Raw genomic sequence first — 16,696 nt, forward strand, 5'->3', positions numbered from 1 at the left:
CTACTTTCTGATGAAAGCACAAATTAGACTTTACCACAATATATATTTGCCCTTCTGAAGAATATCCAACAGCTATGTTTGTGAGATTTGGGTTTCTGTGGAGTGTACTTTGAAAAGCTAAACAAGAAACTGGTAACAGCGATTGCCTCTCTGCAGGGGATGTGCGCAACTAAGGAAAAGGGGTAGGAAATTTATTTTCATTTCATTTCATTTTCTCTTGTACTTTTTGAAATGTATACTACATGCATGTAACATCTGCTCAAGGATATACATTTTAAAGTCTCTTTACCTGACAAAGCTACATTTTTTAATGTTTAAAATAAGAGAAACCTAAAACAACTTCAGTACTTATTCAAAATCATGCTCATTACTTTTTAAAGTGTACCAAGTAAGACATTATCTCAGTATCTTACTAGTGGCTACATTTAGGTTTGAGGCCAAGAAGCACGTTACATGTTACAACTCCGGAAACAACCAAGAAGATATGATAAGAAACAATCTGGCTTTAATAACATAAAAGAGAAATATGATTTTTAAAATTGTGTATGTAGATCTGCCTTAGAAAAGTTATGACAGTTGTTCCTATATCACTTCAGAAAAATATTTGAAAAAAAGCATAGTTAAAACGTTGTATGGGGCTTCCCTGGTGGCACAGTGGTTAAGAATCTGCCTGCCAATGAAGAGGACACGGGATCGAGGCCTGGGCCGAGAAGATCCCACATGCCGCGGAGCAACTAAGCCCGTGTGTCACAATCGCTGAGCCTGCACTCTAGAGCCCACAAGCCACAACTACTGAAGCCCACGTGCCTAGAGGCCGTGCTCCGCAACAAGAGAAGCCACCACAATGAGAAGCCTTTGCACAGCAATGAAGAGTAGCCCCCGCACCACAATGAAGAGTAGCCCCTGCACCGCAATGAAGAGTAGCCCCCGTTCGCCACAACTAGAGAAAGCACGTGCACAGCAACGAAGACCCAACGCAGCCTAAACAAATAAACAAACAAACAAACAAACGTAGTATGTCCTCATTTCGTAGATGAAAAAGCTAAATCACAGGAAGGTCAAGTGATTTGTCCTGATCTAGTTAAAGGCCAAGCCAGACTTGAATCCAGGTTTCATTTTCCAGTGAAGAAAAGCAAATTACTTCTGATTTAGAAACCTAAATATATTTACTTTTAACAAAGAGATGTCTTCCTGTGCCACTGGTTGGTCCTTAATTTCAATTAAAAAATGGACAAATATAATGAGACATAAGTGTCAGATATGACGAAAACTGTGTAAAATACCCCAAACTTAAATTAAATGATGAATATAGGTAACCTAAGTAATAAAACCAGAAGCCTCCACTACTAGGTTTACACAGTGCCTTACGCAACTTCATTAAGAACCAATTAAAAGCCAAATAAAAGATTTTAATTCACAACTCAGCAACGGTGAGACAGATTAGAACAGAATTTTTTAAAATTACATACAATAGTCTACTTTTTTCAGGAATATAGTAAAGCAGTATACCAAACACTGCTTACAGAAGATGAGAAGAACTCTTTTCCCCATTCAGCTATTCTTTTCAATTCCTTACATTTTGGCAAGAAAACTGTCATGGTTCAAGTCCAGTCCTCAAGCTCTTAATAATAATATTTAATTAGCTGATTGTTATCAGAATTGAGATTAAAAACTTTTTGTCAAAGACCTAACTGTACACTAAATGAAGAATCTCATTAGTCCAATATAACTAATAGGAAATCATAGTATGTGGCAACTCATCATAAAATATCATTAAGTTGTGGGAAAAAAATTCTACCAATATGTACTTCCAACAGATAGCATGTAAATTCTTCTATAAAAGTGAAGCAAAGCTGGATTTTAAAGCTGGCATAACACATTATATTGGTACAACAGAACTGATTTTTCTCCCACATGGCTTTTGGTTTTTGAGTAAGCATTAAATTTCTGTGAAAATTCAAACTTAGTTTTAACTGAGACCCAACTCAGTAATTCATCAGGATAATGTGATATGAGTGAGCACATAACTGAGCACTAAATAAGCACATAATTAAAATACATTTGTATATTTTGTCCAGTGTGACATTTTTCCAACCAGAGTTTATTTTCTTAACTGATAGCTAATATCATCTTCCAGTGATAGTAATATGTAACTTGACGTTTGTTAGAGGAGGCAGAGGAAAAACTCTTGTGTTAGAACTCCAAAGCCATACAAGAAATGCCATTGAAATATTAGAAAAGATATCAGCATCTCTGAAATGAAACTAGAGCAAAGACAGATGAAATGGAAGAATGACTACAGTGAGAAAATGCCCTAGGCCTAATTAAACAGAGGTACTAAAATCAGGCTCTAACGAACATGGATGAATACAACAGGGAAAATGTGTGGCAAGCATTGTAGATTTTGGCAACGAGTTATTTAACAACAACTAAATATGCTAAATGTGTTACCATACTAAAACAGTGTCATTCATCCACTGTCTTAAGTACTTACTCTAACATAAGAGTTGCTTTACAGGTGATATTATTGAAGTAAAAATCTCCAGAAAATATATGTAAGAGTCCAACTCAGGAACAGCACAGACATTAACAAATGCTGAGACTGAATATCAAGACAGACACACCTGAGTTTAGTCACAGACAGCAAACTTTACAAAATTAAACACTAGACTCACGAACTGAGTTTAGGAAGTATAAAATTAATTGCATTTGCAATAAACATGTGGCTAATCAAGATGCATTAATAACTTATCAGATCTTAATAGTTACAGATAAATCATCATCTTATCTATGTCTGGTATAGCTAATGCAATCATCTGGCTGAAAAGAACCTCAAGAAACTATGATGAGGAAGAGATCTGGGTATCAGTTCAGTGTAACTTTAGGCAAATCAAGTCACCCAGACTACCTCGGACCTCTGTTTTCACATATTTAAAAAGGGAAAGGTGTGGGAAAGGGGCACACATGAGAGAACTGATTCCTAAAATTCTCTGTCACCTCATTTCACCCTTCAGTTTTCTGAAGGGAAGTAAGCAAACCAAAAACAACCACTGTTTAAATCTAACATAGCAGGGAAGAGAAGGAACTATAATTAACAAGAATCTTCAACTTATTTTCTTTTAGCAGAGAGAAAAAAAGAAAGAATCAAGTAAACAAATACAAGAAGTCTAGGTTTCCTTAAAAGAGAACTGCTTTTGTATTTTGTTGATGCCCCAATGTAATCACAAAGTGATGGATGGCATTTCATACTAAGAGCTGTGATTAACATCAAATGTGTCTTTAAAATCAAAATATATTGGTATGTTATACTAAATTTTCAACATCCTTGCAACCATAAAAGAAAGTCAATTTATGTAAAAACTAATTTAGTTTGCCTAGTGTGATTTCTAACCTGTGTGTTTAACCTATTTAATAGATTTAATCTCAGAAATCAAATGCAAATTGTACCTATAATAGTTTAAATAGATGTGAGTAAAAAGATTCAAAAGTTATATTCTGTCCCTGAGGTATACCAAAAAATATTTTAAAAATTAAAAATGACATATAGAGAGCTGTTACATTAATTATTAGAAATGCACCCCACTTCCAACAGGAATACTAAAGGACAAATTTGTTTGCAGTCCCTCCTCAGTTCAGAGCATTCTCCCTCCCTCTTCACACATCTCCACTTCAAAAATGTTCACTTTGTATTCTCTTTGCTCACACAAAGGACAATTCCTACCTCAAAGCACTACCCACATACTACAAGTATTTCTGACTTCTCCCATCAAATAAAATACTGTCTGCCTCCTTCCTCTGGAGCTTTGCAAAGTAATAAGAACTGAAGATTATTGCAACACATGTTAAAGTATTAAAAGGCAACCATACCTTAATGTTTACCTTTCCCAGGTATCTCATTTGTACCACAAAATGTGCCTTAAAACAAAGGAATGACTAACAGAAACGTCAAGTTCTCCTTGAACAGTTAGTGAAAGAAATAGTTGGACTTCCACTTGTAAAAGTAGCAAACTACACAATTCGGACCAACTGTCCTTCTGAAGTCAACTTAAAAAGTTAGACAAAATATTAAAATAATCTTAAAACCATCAAATAACTACCAACATAGTGAGGAATGAATCACTAGTTCAAATTTACCATCAAATAACTACCAACATAGTGAGGAATGAATCACTAGTTCAAATTTACCAGAAGTCAAAACTCAGAAAGGTAAGCTCAGCTTTTTTGTGTGTGTGTGTGTGTGTCTATTATTTTTTTTGCATTTCTGAATTTTATTTTATTTATTTTTTATACAGCAGGTTCTTATTAGTTATCTATTTTATACATAGTAGTGTATACATGTCAATCCCAATCTCCCAATTCATCACACCACCACCTCCCCCCCATCGTCACTTTCCCCACTTGGGTCCATACATTTGTTCTCTACAGGTAAGCTCAGCTTTTGCCTTTTGTGGGTTTGCCAATAAAAAAGTACTTAAGGGCTTCCCTGGTGGCGCAGTGGTTGAGAGTCCGCCTGCCAACGCAGGGGACACGGGTTCGTGCCCCGGTCCGGGAAGATCCCACATGCCGCAGAGCGGCTGGGCCTGTGAGCCATGGCCACTGAGCCTGCGCGTCCGAAGCCTGTGCTCCGCAACGGGAGAGGCCACAACAGGGAGAGGCCCGCGTACCGCAAAAAAAAAAAAAAAAAGTATTTAAGAGGCTGAGCTTTATAATTTGTTGCCTGCCTTGCAGGACTGGGGGACAAAAGTCAGAGTCTGGGACCCACCGAAGGTAAGGACGATAATAAAAATGCCCTTGTCTTTGGGCTGGGACCCCAAAGGGATGCACCCTAAGAAGAGTAACAAAGAATCAGATGGTGGTCCAGAAAAGGTAAACATTTGAAATTGAATTAAGATGGTCTCATATTCTTCGCAATAGCAAATGAAAATCTTCTCTAGAGAAAAATTCACTTCATTTTATACATCAAATTATTTCTACAACAGACAACAGAATCAAATCCACAAAAACTTAACAATATTGGAATCATAAAACACAGACTGAAAAATAACTATGCTTACTACATTCAAGGGTATAAAAGTTGAGCTTAACTATTTTTGCTTGAAACTGAAAATTATAAAAAGTGACATGGTAGATTTGAAAAAGAACCAAATAAAAATTCTAGTACTGAAAAAGACACCAATCCACACATTCATGAAGCCCTAAGAATCCAATGCCTAATCACAGCATAATAGGACAACAGAAAACAAAAGACAAAGATAAAAATCTTAAAAGCATCCAAAGGAAAATGTCAGATTTTTTTTTTTAAGGAAAATGAGACACAAAGAGCTGAGGATTCAACAGCAATGAATGTGCTGAAATAAAGTAACCACCAACTTACCATGTACTGAAATAGCTGCTAAACTAGAATTTTGTACCTAGCAAACATATCCTTCAAGAATGTGGTAAAATAAAGACATTTCCAGGCAAACAGACTAAAGGAAATTCTAAAGAGTGTGTTTCACCATCCTGAAGATCAAGGAAAATGGCCCTAAATGGAAGATCATAGGAAACGTAACGACATGGTAGACACATGCACTAACCTGAACTGAATATGGATGGTATAAAACAATAACAACAACAATGAGAAAGAGAATAAATAAGAGTGAATTAAAATGCACAACAATACTATATAAGTAGGGCTGCAAGTAAATATAATTAAAGTGTATCATCTGAGAAGAGGATAAAGGCATTGATTAACATGAGACTTTATAAAATGTATATTGTATTTCTTGAATAACTAGTAAAAGAGAAAAAGAAGTCATAATTTCCAAATAATAAGGAGAAAAATGTAAAATGATAGAATAGCCACCTCATCTAGATGGCAAGAAAGTAGAGAAAGAGGAACAATTAACAAATAGGGCAGACATAAAGTACATGATAATATGGGAGATTTAAACCCAATCACGTCACAGGAGACACATCTAAAACGTAATACAGAAAGACTGGAAGTAAAAGAATGGAAACAGATAAACCATGCAAACAATAAAAAGAAAGCTGGTACTGTTGTATCAATCCCAGACAAACTAGACCTTAATGCAAAAAGTATTTTCAGAATAAAAGAGAAATACTTCATAATGTTAAGTCATTAAGAAGATATAACCATTACACATTTCTACCCACCTACTAACACTGTCTGAAATAAATAAGGCAAAAGTTGAAAGAATACAAGGGGAAAAGTCCACAATCATAAATGGGATATTTTAACACATCCTTGTCTGTAACTAATACAAGCAAACAAAGGTCATTAATGATCCTGAAGATTTGAAATACGGGACTGAAAAGCATGACCTAATGGAAATACATAGAACGCCAAATTCAATAACTGCAGAGAAAGAAAAGATAATATACTGGGCCATAGTGTAGTTCTCAAATTTTAAAGGTCTGAAGTCAGACCTCTGAAACACTGAAAGTGGTCTCCGATTACATTGTTATATTGTTAGAAATAAGGAACAAATTCAAAAATAATCAGAAAACCTCCATGTGTTCAGAAATTGAGAAATATAATACTTTCAGCTTATGCAAAAGTCAAAGTAGACACCAATGAAAACATTTTAAAGTGAATTATAAAAGTACTACATATTAAAATTTGAATAATAGAGGTAGCTAAAACAGTGCTTAGAGGGAAATGCTTAGCCTTAAATGCATATATTTAAAAGGAATAAATGGTGAAAAATAGTGATCTACAAGAAGTTAGCAAAAGAACAAAAAAGTAAATCCCAAAAAAGAAGAAGGAAGGAAATAAAGAGCAGAAATCAATGCAATAGAGAACAAATATATAATTTTAAAAAAAGGATCAGAAAGATTCAAAATTTGGTTCTTTTGAAAGACTACTAAATCTCCAGTGAGACTTACAAAGGAAAAAGAAAACGTACATAAACCCTATAGCAGACATGAGAAGGTAATTCTTTCCTGCAGTCATTAAAAGGATAATGATATTTACTATAAACAATTTTATGTCAGTAAATTTAAAAGTTTAGATGAAAAAGACAACCTCTTAGGGGGGAAATACCAAAATAATCAAGAAACAGAAAACCTGAATAGGCTTAAAAATGAGAAATCAAATTAGTAATTAAAAACCTTTCTGGGACTCCCCTGGTGGTGCAGTGGTTAAGAATCTGCCTGCCAATGCAGGGGACACAGGTTCGATCCCTGGGCTGGGAAGATCCCACATGCCACGGACCAACTAAGCCCGTGCACCACAACTACTGAGCCTGCGCATCACAACTACTGAGCACATGTGCCACAACTACTGAAGCCCACGTGCTCTATGGCCTGTGTGTTGCAACTACTGAGACTGTGTGCTGCAACTACTGAAGCCCACGTGCCTAGAGCCCGTGCTCCACAAGAGAAGCCACTGCAATGAGAAGCCCACGCACTGCAACAAAGAGTAGCCCCCATTCACCGCAACTAGAGAAAGCCCGTGCAAGCAACGAAGACCCAATGCAGCCAAAAAATAAATTAAAAATTAAAAACATATATTGGAAAAAAGAAAGCAAAAATGGTAAAATAAACATAAATCATATATTAAATAAAATAAATAAAAACCTTTCCACAAATTAAATTCCCAGCCCAGATGGCTTCTCTGACAGATCCTTGCAAAAATTTAAAGAAAAAATAATTCTAGTCGAACACAAACTTTTCCAGAATAGAAAATGAGGGTCAGCTCATTTTACAAGGCTAGCATAATGTTGACTGCTGATTTCAAATCCTGACAAGGACAATATAGGTCACGTCACTCGTGAACACTGATGCAAAACCATTAGCAAAATATTAACAAACTGAATCCAGAAATATATAAAAAGAATAATACGGTAAAGCCAAATTAGGTTTATCTCAGGAATCAGGTTAGGTTTAGCATTTTAAATAATATATAATTCAATATATTAACATAGTAAAGGAGAAAATTCATATGGCAATGAAAAGCTTCAACAGCAACAAAAAAAAAGCATTTAATTCAAACAAACAGAACAAAACACAAAATTCTTAGTAAACTAGGTATAGGAGCGAACTTCTTTAACATGATAAAGGTTTTCACAAAAACAAAATAAAACAGAAAACGAACATTCAGCAAACATACTTGGAATCAAAGAGTAAAAGCTTTCTCTCTCTTTTTTTTTTTTTTCTTGCGGTACGCGGACCTCTCACTGCTGTGGCCTCTCCCGCTGCGGAGCACAGGCTCCGGACACGCAGGCTCAGCGGCCATGGCTCACGGGCCCAGCCGCTCCACGGCATGTAGGATCCTCCCGGACCGGGGCACGAACCCGTGTCCCCTGCCATCGGCTGGCAGACTCTCAACCACTGCGCCACCAGGGAAGCCCCAAGCTTTCTCTTTTGAGATCAGGAACCAGAAGGGAGAGCATCTCTGGGATGATGGCAGTGCTCTATTTCTTGACCAGAGTAATGATTTCATGTGTGTTTACAGTAACACATTAAATTCTTCATGTTATGTTTTATGTACACTTTGAAATATATGTTAAAGACAAAAAAGAAAGAAATACTTGGAGATGAACAAAAGGTTGATCTAGGCTATCACTAAAGCTCAGCAACTCTGTAGGTCCTAATTTTTTCCCAGTTATGATTACCGCACTTTCAAACCACTTAACTTTTATTGGGCCTATAAAACGTTGTACAATTTGGCAATATGTATCATAAACCTTAAAAATGTTTAATTGAATAAGGCCATGAAGCCTTATCCAGTTAACTCCATCATCTATAAGCCTATCCTAAGGAAAAAGACCAAGATAAAGAGAAAAAATATCCATAATGTGTCAAGATGTTCATTGCCCATATGATAATAAAATAGAAAACAACTAAATAACCAACTACAGGAAATAGTTAAGAAAAATAATTTTTATAATGGGATTATTATACAGTCAATGAAAAGAAGATTTACAAAATATTCCAAGAAATGTATATAACCTAATTTTTTAAAAATTAGAAATATATACACATGTTTATACTATAAAGGGGGGAAAAGTGCTGGGCACAGACAAAGGAGAAAATGAGAGAGGGAGGGAGGGAGGGTAGGGAAAGATGGAGGGAGGGGTTGGGAGAGACAAAAACTACACTGGTTTTCTTCATATGATAAGCTTATGAATGTCGTGTGTACTTTTTTTTTAATCTGTACTTTTTATTGCATTTCCTGAATTTTCTTTAATGACTACATAAAAATTTAGTAAAGGGGTATATAAGAACTGAAAAAGGGGCTTCCCTGGTGGCGCAGTGGTTAAGAATCCACCTGCCAATGCATGGGACACGGGTTCGAGCCCTGGTCCAGGAAGATCCCACATGCCGCGGAGCAAATGGGCCTGTGCACCACAACTGCTGAGCCTGTGCTCTAGAGCCTATGAGCCACAACTACTGAGCCCGCATGCCACAACTACTGAGGCCCATGTGCCTAGAGCCCATGCTCTGCAACAAGAGAAGCCACCACGATGAGAAGCCTGTGCACCGCGACGAAGAGTAGCCCCCGCTCACCGCAATTAGAGAAAACCCGCGCGCAGCTACGAAGACACAACACAGCCAAAAAAAAAGAACTGAAGAAAATAATCACAAATCTAAAGTATCCTAAATATTAAATAAGTTACTTTAAAATATAACTTTAATATTTCAATTTTTATCTCAGTATGATTTTATTCAGATAAATTATTTTCTAACATTTAAATTGTGTAGTCTATGATATGCTAATTACTTAGAACAGACATAATTTCTAATTATTTAGTATTTAAAATATTATAACTTTAATTAGATCCTCAAAGATATATCATCTCCAATTTTCTTGCTAATAACATTCCCATAATTGTACAACAGTTTGCTCCTTGACAGCTAAAGGAGAAAATGATCTATAAACAGGCTTCAAGTAGTTATTCCTATAAAAACAAAATAACTGTTAGTCTCTGAATATAAGACTGCTAATGGCTCCTCAGTTTCTTAAGCAGCCATTTTTCTACCTCGGTGTTGCCAACCCTGGTGTTTTCTGACCAGTTTTGAGAGAGGTCACAAGTAATCTGATATCAATAATAAAATATAACTGTTTTTAAAGCTTATCATTAGAAATAATAATAAATTGAAGCAAACATAAGGTTATCCCCATATGACTTACTATACTTTGCAACCCAGTATACTTCACTGAGAGAGAGAAAATACTATAAAGATAAAGCTTACATGTTGGGAATTCCACATTCACTTATTCAATGTTTACTAAGCATCTATTAGAGGCCAGGAACTAAGAGGCACTGTGCTAACAACTGAAATAGAGTTGAAAATCATTAGATCATAGGGTTGAATATAACTGGCATTTTAGCATTTAAAGCCTTGAACAGACTAACCCAATCCTACTTTTCACTACTCACCCAACACAAACTGTCTTCTTTAGTTCTCTGACTTTCTTTTAAAACACTGTAAACTTTGCCTGCTGCCATACCTCTGCTCAAGCTGTTCCCCAGCCTAAATGTTTTTTTGTTCATTCACCAGCACCTTAGACTGTTCACCACAAGCCAGGCACTATGCTTGGCATGATAGAAGGAAAAAGCCTTTTCTATCCTTTGTATCCTTTGAAGTCCAGGTCAAGTTCCACCTCTTTCTCAGAGATTTACTCACTACCCTCTCCATACTTGGGATGCTATAACTATTATTGTCCAAAACAGTAGCTCCTAATCTTCGATATAAGAACCCATTTTTAGTACCAAAATGTTTCATGAATTCCATTCTCACTCCCCAGGTGATCTCATCTGGTCCCATGGCCCTAAATACCATCTATACACTGATAATTTCCAAATGTTGCCAAATGTTCCAAATGTTTATCTCTAGCATTGAATATATATACCTATTGAATGTCTCCAGTTGGTCTATGTAATAGGTATTTCAAACAAAGCCACATCCACAACAAATCTCCTGATTTAAGTTTCCAAACCTGCTTCCCACCGACCCCTAACCCTTGCCCCATAGTCTCTATCTCAATAAGATATAGCATCTTTCAACCAGTTGCTCATGTCAAAAAATTTGGAGTCATCCTTTATTTCTCTTTCCCTCACACTCCACATCAATTCCATCAATGAATTCTCATTACTTTACTTTCTAAATATTCCACAAATCTGACCACTTCTCTGGCCCTCCACCACGACAACCCTGCCCAAGCACCATATTTCCAACCTAGATTACTGTAAGATTTTCCTAATTGGTCTTCCTGCTTCCATTCTTGCCTCATACAATCAATTTTCTACACATAGCCAGAGTAAAACCTCTCAAAAAACAAGTCAAACCTGGATATTCCCATGCTTAACACCCTTCAATGGTTTCCATCTCACACAATAAAATCAAGTCTTCAAATGACCTTCAAAACCCTACTTGATCTAACCTCTGTGTACCTGTCCTACCACCTCTTCTGCCACACTCCCCTTCTCTCTCTACTTCAGCCACACTAGCCTCTGTGTTGTTCTTCCAACATGCCACAGACACTTACTTCTATCTTAGAAGTCGCTGCTTCTTCTACCTGAACATTTTCCCCCAGATAGTTCCATGGCTTACTCCACTTCATTCAGGTCTCTCAGCTCAAAGGGCTTCTCAAAAAGCCTTCCCTCACCAACCTGGCTGAAGTAGCATCCCATTACTTTTTATCCCCTGAAACCTAGTTTATTTTACTTCAAAGCCTATTAGCTACCTGATGTGTGTGAGTGAGTGTGTGTGAATGAGTGTGCACACCTGTATAATGTCTACTGTCTCCCTCACTAACATTTAAGCTCAAAGAAAGCATAGGCTCTGTTTTGTTTCCCACTGTTGTCACATTATGTGCAAACAGCAGGCTCTCAAAAATATTTGTTGAATGAATGAATGATGGTAATTGGTTTTATTTTTGTTGAGAAAATAATGACAAAACACTACTAGAATTCAGTAAGGCTTTCAAATGAATTCATACGCAATCACAAGAGCATTACACACATACTTTGGTGGTAGAAGGAGTACAATGTTCGTAATTCAAGGTTCAATTAACAACTACTGAAGGAATGGGGCCTTCTTGTATTTCCCTGCCCCTTCCCATATCCTTCCTCCATCATCCATTAATTCTTTCCATAAATGGTTACTGTGTACCATTAAGCCAGAGTATTCTGGACATTAAGAATACAAGATAAGTAAGACAAGGTAGTTCGTGAGACATAAAAATAATATCCATAGAGTATGACATGTAATAGAGATACATAAGTTGTAACATAACGGAGGAAGTAATCAACAAATACTTGCAAAATCAAATACAAAAGATATTCTTCACTTTACCTTATATATGAAATGAGAGTATTAAGTCTGAAAATGTTACAGTAATTTGCTACCATGAGATAAGCTAGCTTGAGAATGAAATCAAAACAAGGGGAATGACAGAGCAGAACGAATCACAGAGAAATTGAGCCAAGTCCTTGATGATTTCAGGCTGGATGAAGCCCTAGCTGAAGTTCAATTACAAGATCTAATCATGCCTTTTACTGTTTAAGCAGTTTGAATTTGGTTTTCTGTCACTTGTAATATAAGTATACAGATGAGTCTCAGTGAATTCTTTCAAAAACCAAAGCATTTGCTATTTCAGTGTATAGGGGTACTACTGGCATTTTGGAAGGGACAATTCTTATTTTGTGGGCAAACATCACAGGACACTCAGTGTACCTGGTCTCTACCTGGTAATTGTCAGTAGGACCTCACAATCACTATGACAACCAAAAATATCCTCATATATTTCCAAATACCTCCCACCTCCAAGGGGAACCACAAATCTATTCCCTAATAGTTGTTATATATATATATCCATTTCTCACAGTGCATGCGTAAGTGTACTTAACAACAACCTTAAAATAACTGGGATATACCACTCAAATATCCTAATTTTATATAATAATCCAATTTTAATCAGTCATCTATGACTATCTTAATGATTGGCCAAAATCCCATGTATAGCTTATATCAACTCAGTGCTTTAAGTTTGCTAATACTATCTGAAAATTCTCATTTATTTAAGCTTACTTCTCCATACAATACTATCAAGATATGTCACTGACATTGTTGGTTACCTTCCCTGTAGCCATTCACCTAATTTCCTTCTAGACTGAAATGCCAGATATTGGTTTTTCCAGCCCCCTTGCAACTAGGGCATAAGCATGCCAGGATGACATCTGATACAGGGCTTCAGTGAAGGGTTTACTTGCCTCATCAAGAGATGGGAGGGCAAACTTCCTCCTGTCTTTGGTGGCTATGTAAGAAAGTGATGCCTGGAGCAGAAAGAGCAACATGCAGCCATGAGAGGATAAACCTGAGCACAAAGGTCAGCAGCTGTGGATTAAGATTAAAAGCATTTGGATCCTTGATAACATCATTGTGCTGTTAAACTGACTCACCATGGAATCCTCCAACTCTGAACTTCTTTCTATGCAAGATACTGTTTAAATCACTGTTAGTTCAGTATTACGTAACCTGGGGCCAAATAAGGTATGTTCAAGCTCTGATATCTGAATGAAAGTGGGAGAAGAACCAAGATGACTACAAGGTTTCAAGACTGGGTGGCTGAGAGAAAGGTGGTTAGAAAAAGGAAATCAGGAGGAAAAGGAATATATATACCTTCACACATGCACATGTAAACACCTTAGGTGACGGTAGGTGGATGGAAATCAAATTGACTCAGTGTGGTATGAGGTAAGCTTACAGTAGTACATCTAAGGTAGAGATATATATAGCAAGGGGTAGAAGGGAAGTAGTTACAGCACTGAGAAACACACACACAAAAATGATGACTTACATCATTTAAAAGAGGACATGATCACCAAGAGAACACAGTGAAAACCAAAGAAACCCCTGAAAACGCTTGCTATCTCCCCATGATCCATTCCACCTCCCTCTCACTTTAGATGGGATTTATCCACTGATTAGGCCAATTAGAATAGTTCCATCCCTCTTGACAAAGCTATTGTGACAGACTTGGCAGCATGATCTTCTCCATTTGTTCAATCAAAGTAAAGCTTAGGACTTTTGGGCAAAGGCTAGAAGAGAAGCTTTCTCTCTTTGAAAGTCAATGAAGAAGACTTTAACTCGAGCATTGCCGACACCTGTCTTTTTCTAGAAGGGAAGCCAGTCTGAGCATGAAGCCCAAACAGGAGGACAAAGTTTAGCGAAAAGCAGAAAACCAGAACCTCTGCCCTGATAACAAAGCTAAGTTTATGAACAAACTACTCTTTAAACCAATTCTACCTACGCACTTGCCAATTACCTGAGCTAATACATTTCTTTTGTTTTTACGTTCAGTTTGCATCCTAACTGATGTAGGAAACAGCTATGTTTAGCGGGGAGAGCAAAATCAAGACAGTACAGGAAATGCAAAGAAGTTTTCAGAGAAGTAAGAGAATCAGGAAGTACAATGCACAAGAACCAAGAAATCAGATTTTATTCCTATAGAATGTACTTCAAAAATGGTCTAAGGAAACCAAGGATGACTGAGGAAAGGCCATTCATTAGATTTGGTAATTAGACTGTCATAGGTGACTTAAAAAAGCAATTTCAGTGCTGAAATGGTAAAGGAAGTCAGAGTGTAAAGGAAAGAATAATTTATATTTTTAAGAACTCCATAATGTACCAAACCCTTGGAAAGACATGTAACATGGGTTAAACTTCTATTACAACTCTGTGAGGTAACTGTAACATTCTATTTTATAGATAAAGAATAGAGTCTCAGTAGTAAGTTGCCCACCGACACATAGCCACTAAATTGGTTTTAGCAGACATCAAAACCAGATCTATGTGGCTTAAAAATCAATGTTCTTCCTACTATACCAGGCTCCTGGGCTTAAAGAGTAAAAATACAGTGGCACAACAGGCTCAATATTCAGACTGGCCTCCCTGAATTGCACAGCACAGAGCACTGTATTTTGGCAGCCCTGGAAAAGGTATACATAAACATGTATATCGGCTAGAGAGGGAGAGACTGAAAAAGGAGTGATATTGGACAATTATGGAGAAAGAAAGATGGGGAGGGATGATCGTGGACACATCTGGAGAAGGTTGCTCTTTAAAAAAAAGGAAGGACATTTCTTCTCTTGAGATATGAGTAAATAAGGAAATGATACCAAGATAGAAAAGATTATACCTCAGATGGCTGAGATTTTTCTCAGGAAAGTAAGAGTTATTTGCTATAAAAACCTTCAGTAAGTAAGACAAAAAGAAACACAATCAACACTAAAGATCCAGCAGATAAGCAGAACACTAATTGGTATGGAAGCAAACCAATATCCTCACGTAACTGTCTCTTGTATCCTTCAGGATTTCTGGGGTCAAACTGACAAAGCTAGTGATGAGACTTGTTCAGGACAGGGGACTAGAAAGATAAATCTACAGAAAGTAAAGCATTCTAAAGCATCAGTGACAGCTTGGTAAAAACTGATGACCATGGGATCCTAGTTACACGGGGAGGCAAATGAGTTGCAGCAGTAGGCTAATGGGTTGAATGAATAGAGAGACAAAGAGGGGTGTTTTCCTAAAGAGAGGAAGAGGGGGAGAGAAAGAGAGAGAAAACAGGTTCCATTAAGGTGGAAGAGTGATTGTTTGTGGCCAGAAAGGTCTCGACACAATGCCCGGGGCAGTGAGCCACTGACTGGGGCTCAGCAGTCCTACATCCTTTCAGCTTAAAGCACAAAACTGAGAGACAACCAGCTCTAAAAACATGCAGTCCTTGGTTGTAGAAAAGTGAAGGCTAGCAACAAACAAATGAATTAATTAGCCCATACAGGAATCAAACATTAAACTACCTCCTCTCCTTTGAAAATGAACAATTCTAGCTCCAAAGTCAAAAGTCTACAATAAAGGGTAAGGCAGATGTGTGTCATGAAGAATGAAAAGTAAAAAATCTGTCAAGCCAATTGTAACCCACCTGTTAAAGATTTTTAGTACAGAATTCAAATAGGGCAAGGATAGTTTGTGCTTTAATAACTTTGGAGAGCATCTAGCAGAGCTTCAACAAAATGATATCACTCAATTTAATGTTAATTTTAAAAGGTCCACCCATTTGCAATCTCAATGGATAAGATGCCATTTATATTTATAACCTCATTTTTACCATTCTGGGGCTCTTGACACATTATCCAACTACAGGAAAAGATGGGAGAATCAGCCATGGCAACTTCCTCCCCAACCACTTCGATTCTGCAGTTTGCACTTATGAACTCTGGCAAGGTACCATGTTATTTAGGACAACTTCTTACACCAATAATTCTGACTACTCTTGCCCCAATATTAAAGAAAGGAGAAATAAGACTGGCACAGGTTAAATTTAACAGAAAATATCAAGTACTATAAAGATTGTTAAGTAGTAGCAACAACTGAGAATTCAAGAAATTTGAGACGTTTTGAGTTTAAAAAGCTTTTTCTCCATTTTAGTCCTTTCTAAATAAAACAAAGGGCTTGGACAGTACGGGATTCTAAAGGCTTCAGTGGACAATGTAAGCTAACACTGAATAAAAGAATCACTTAAATCACCCTTTCTTGTACTATAACATTTCTTACATTCATAAAGCCTTCTTTTTAAGAAACGAACACTTCCCAATTCTTTCCCTAGATCTAGAACACTTACGTCCCCCACCCAAAGTTTACAGACCAGATTTGCGATAGTCAGAAAAAGATTAATTTAGATGATCAA

At 36.9% G+C, this 16,696-nt stretch overlaps 1 protein-coding gene across 8 annotated transcripts in view; it reads right to left on the minus strand.

Moving 5' to 3' along the window:
- Nucleotides 1-16,696, minus strand: part of APC (APC regulator of WNT signaling pathway) — a gene marked incomplete at its 5' end in the record, with an annotated part of 135,900 nt that overhangs the window by 118,362 nt on the left and 842 nt on the right. The gene's annotated exons all lie outside the window — the stretch shown is intronic.

The sequence above is a fragment of the Stenella coeruleoalba genome (genome assembly GCF_951394435.1).
Source record: "Stenella coeruleoalba genome assembly, chromosome: 3".
Taxonomy (NCBI): Eukaryota; Metazoa; Chordata; class Mammalia; order Artiodactyla; family Delphinidae; genus Stenella; species Stenella coeruleoalba.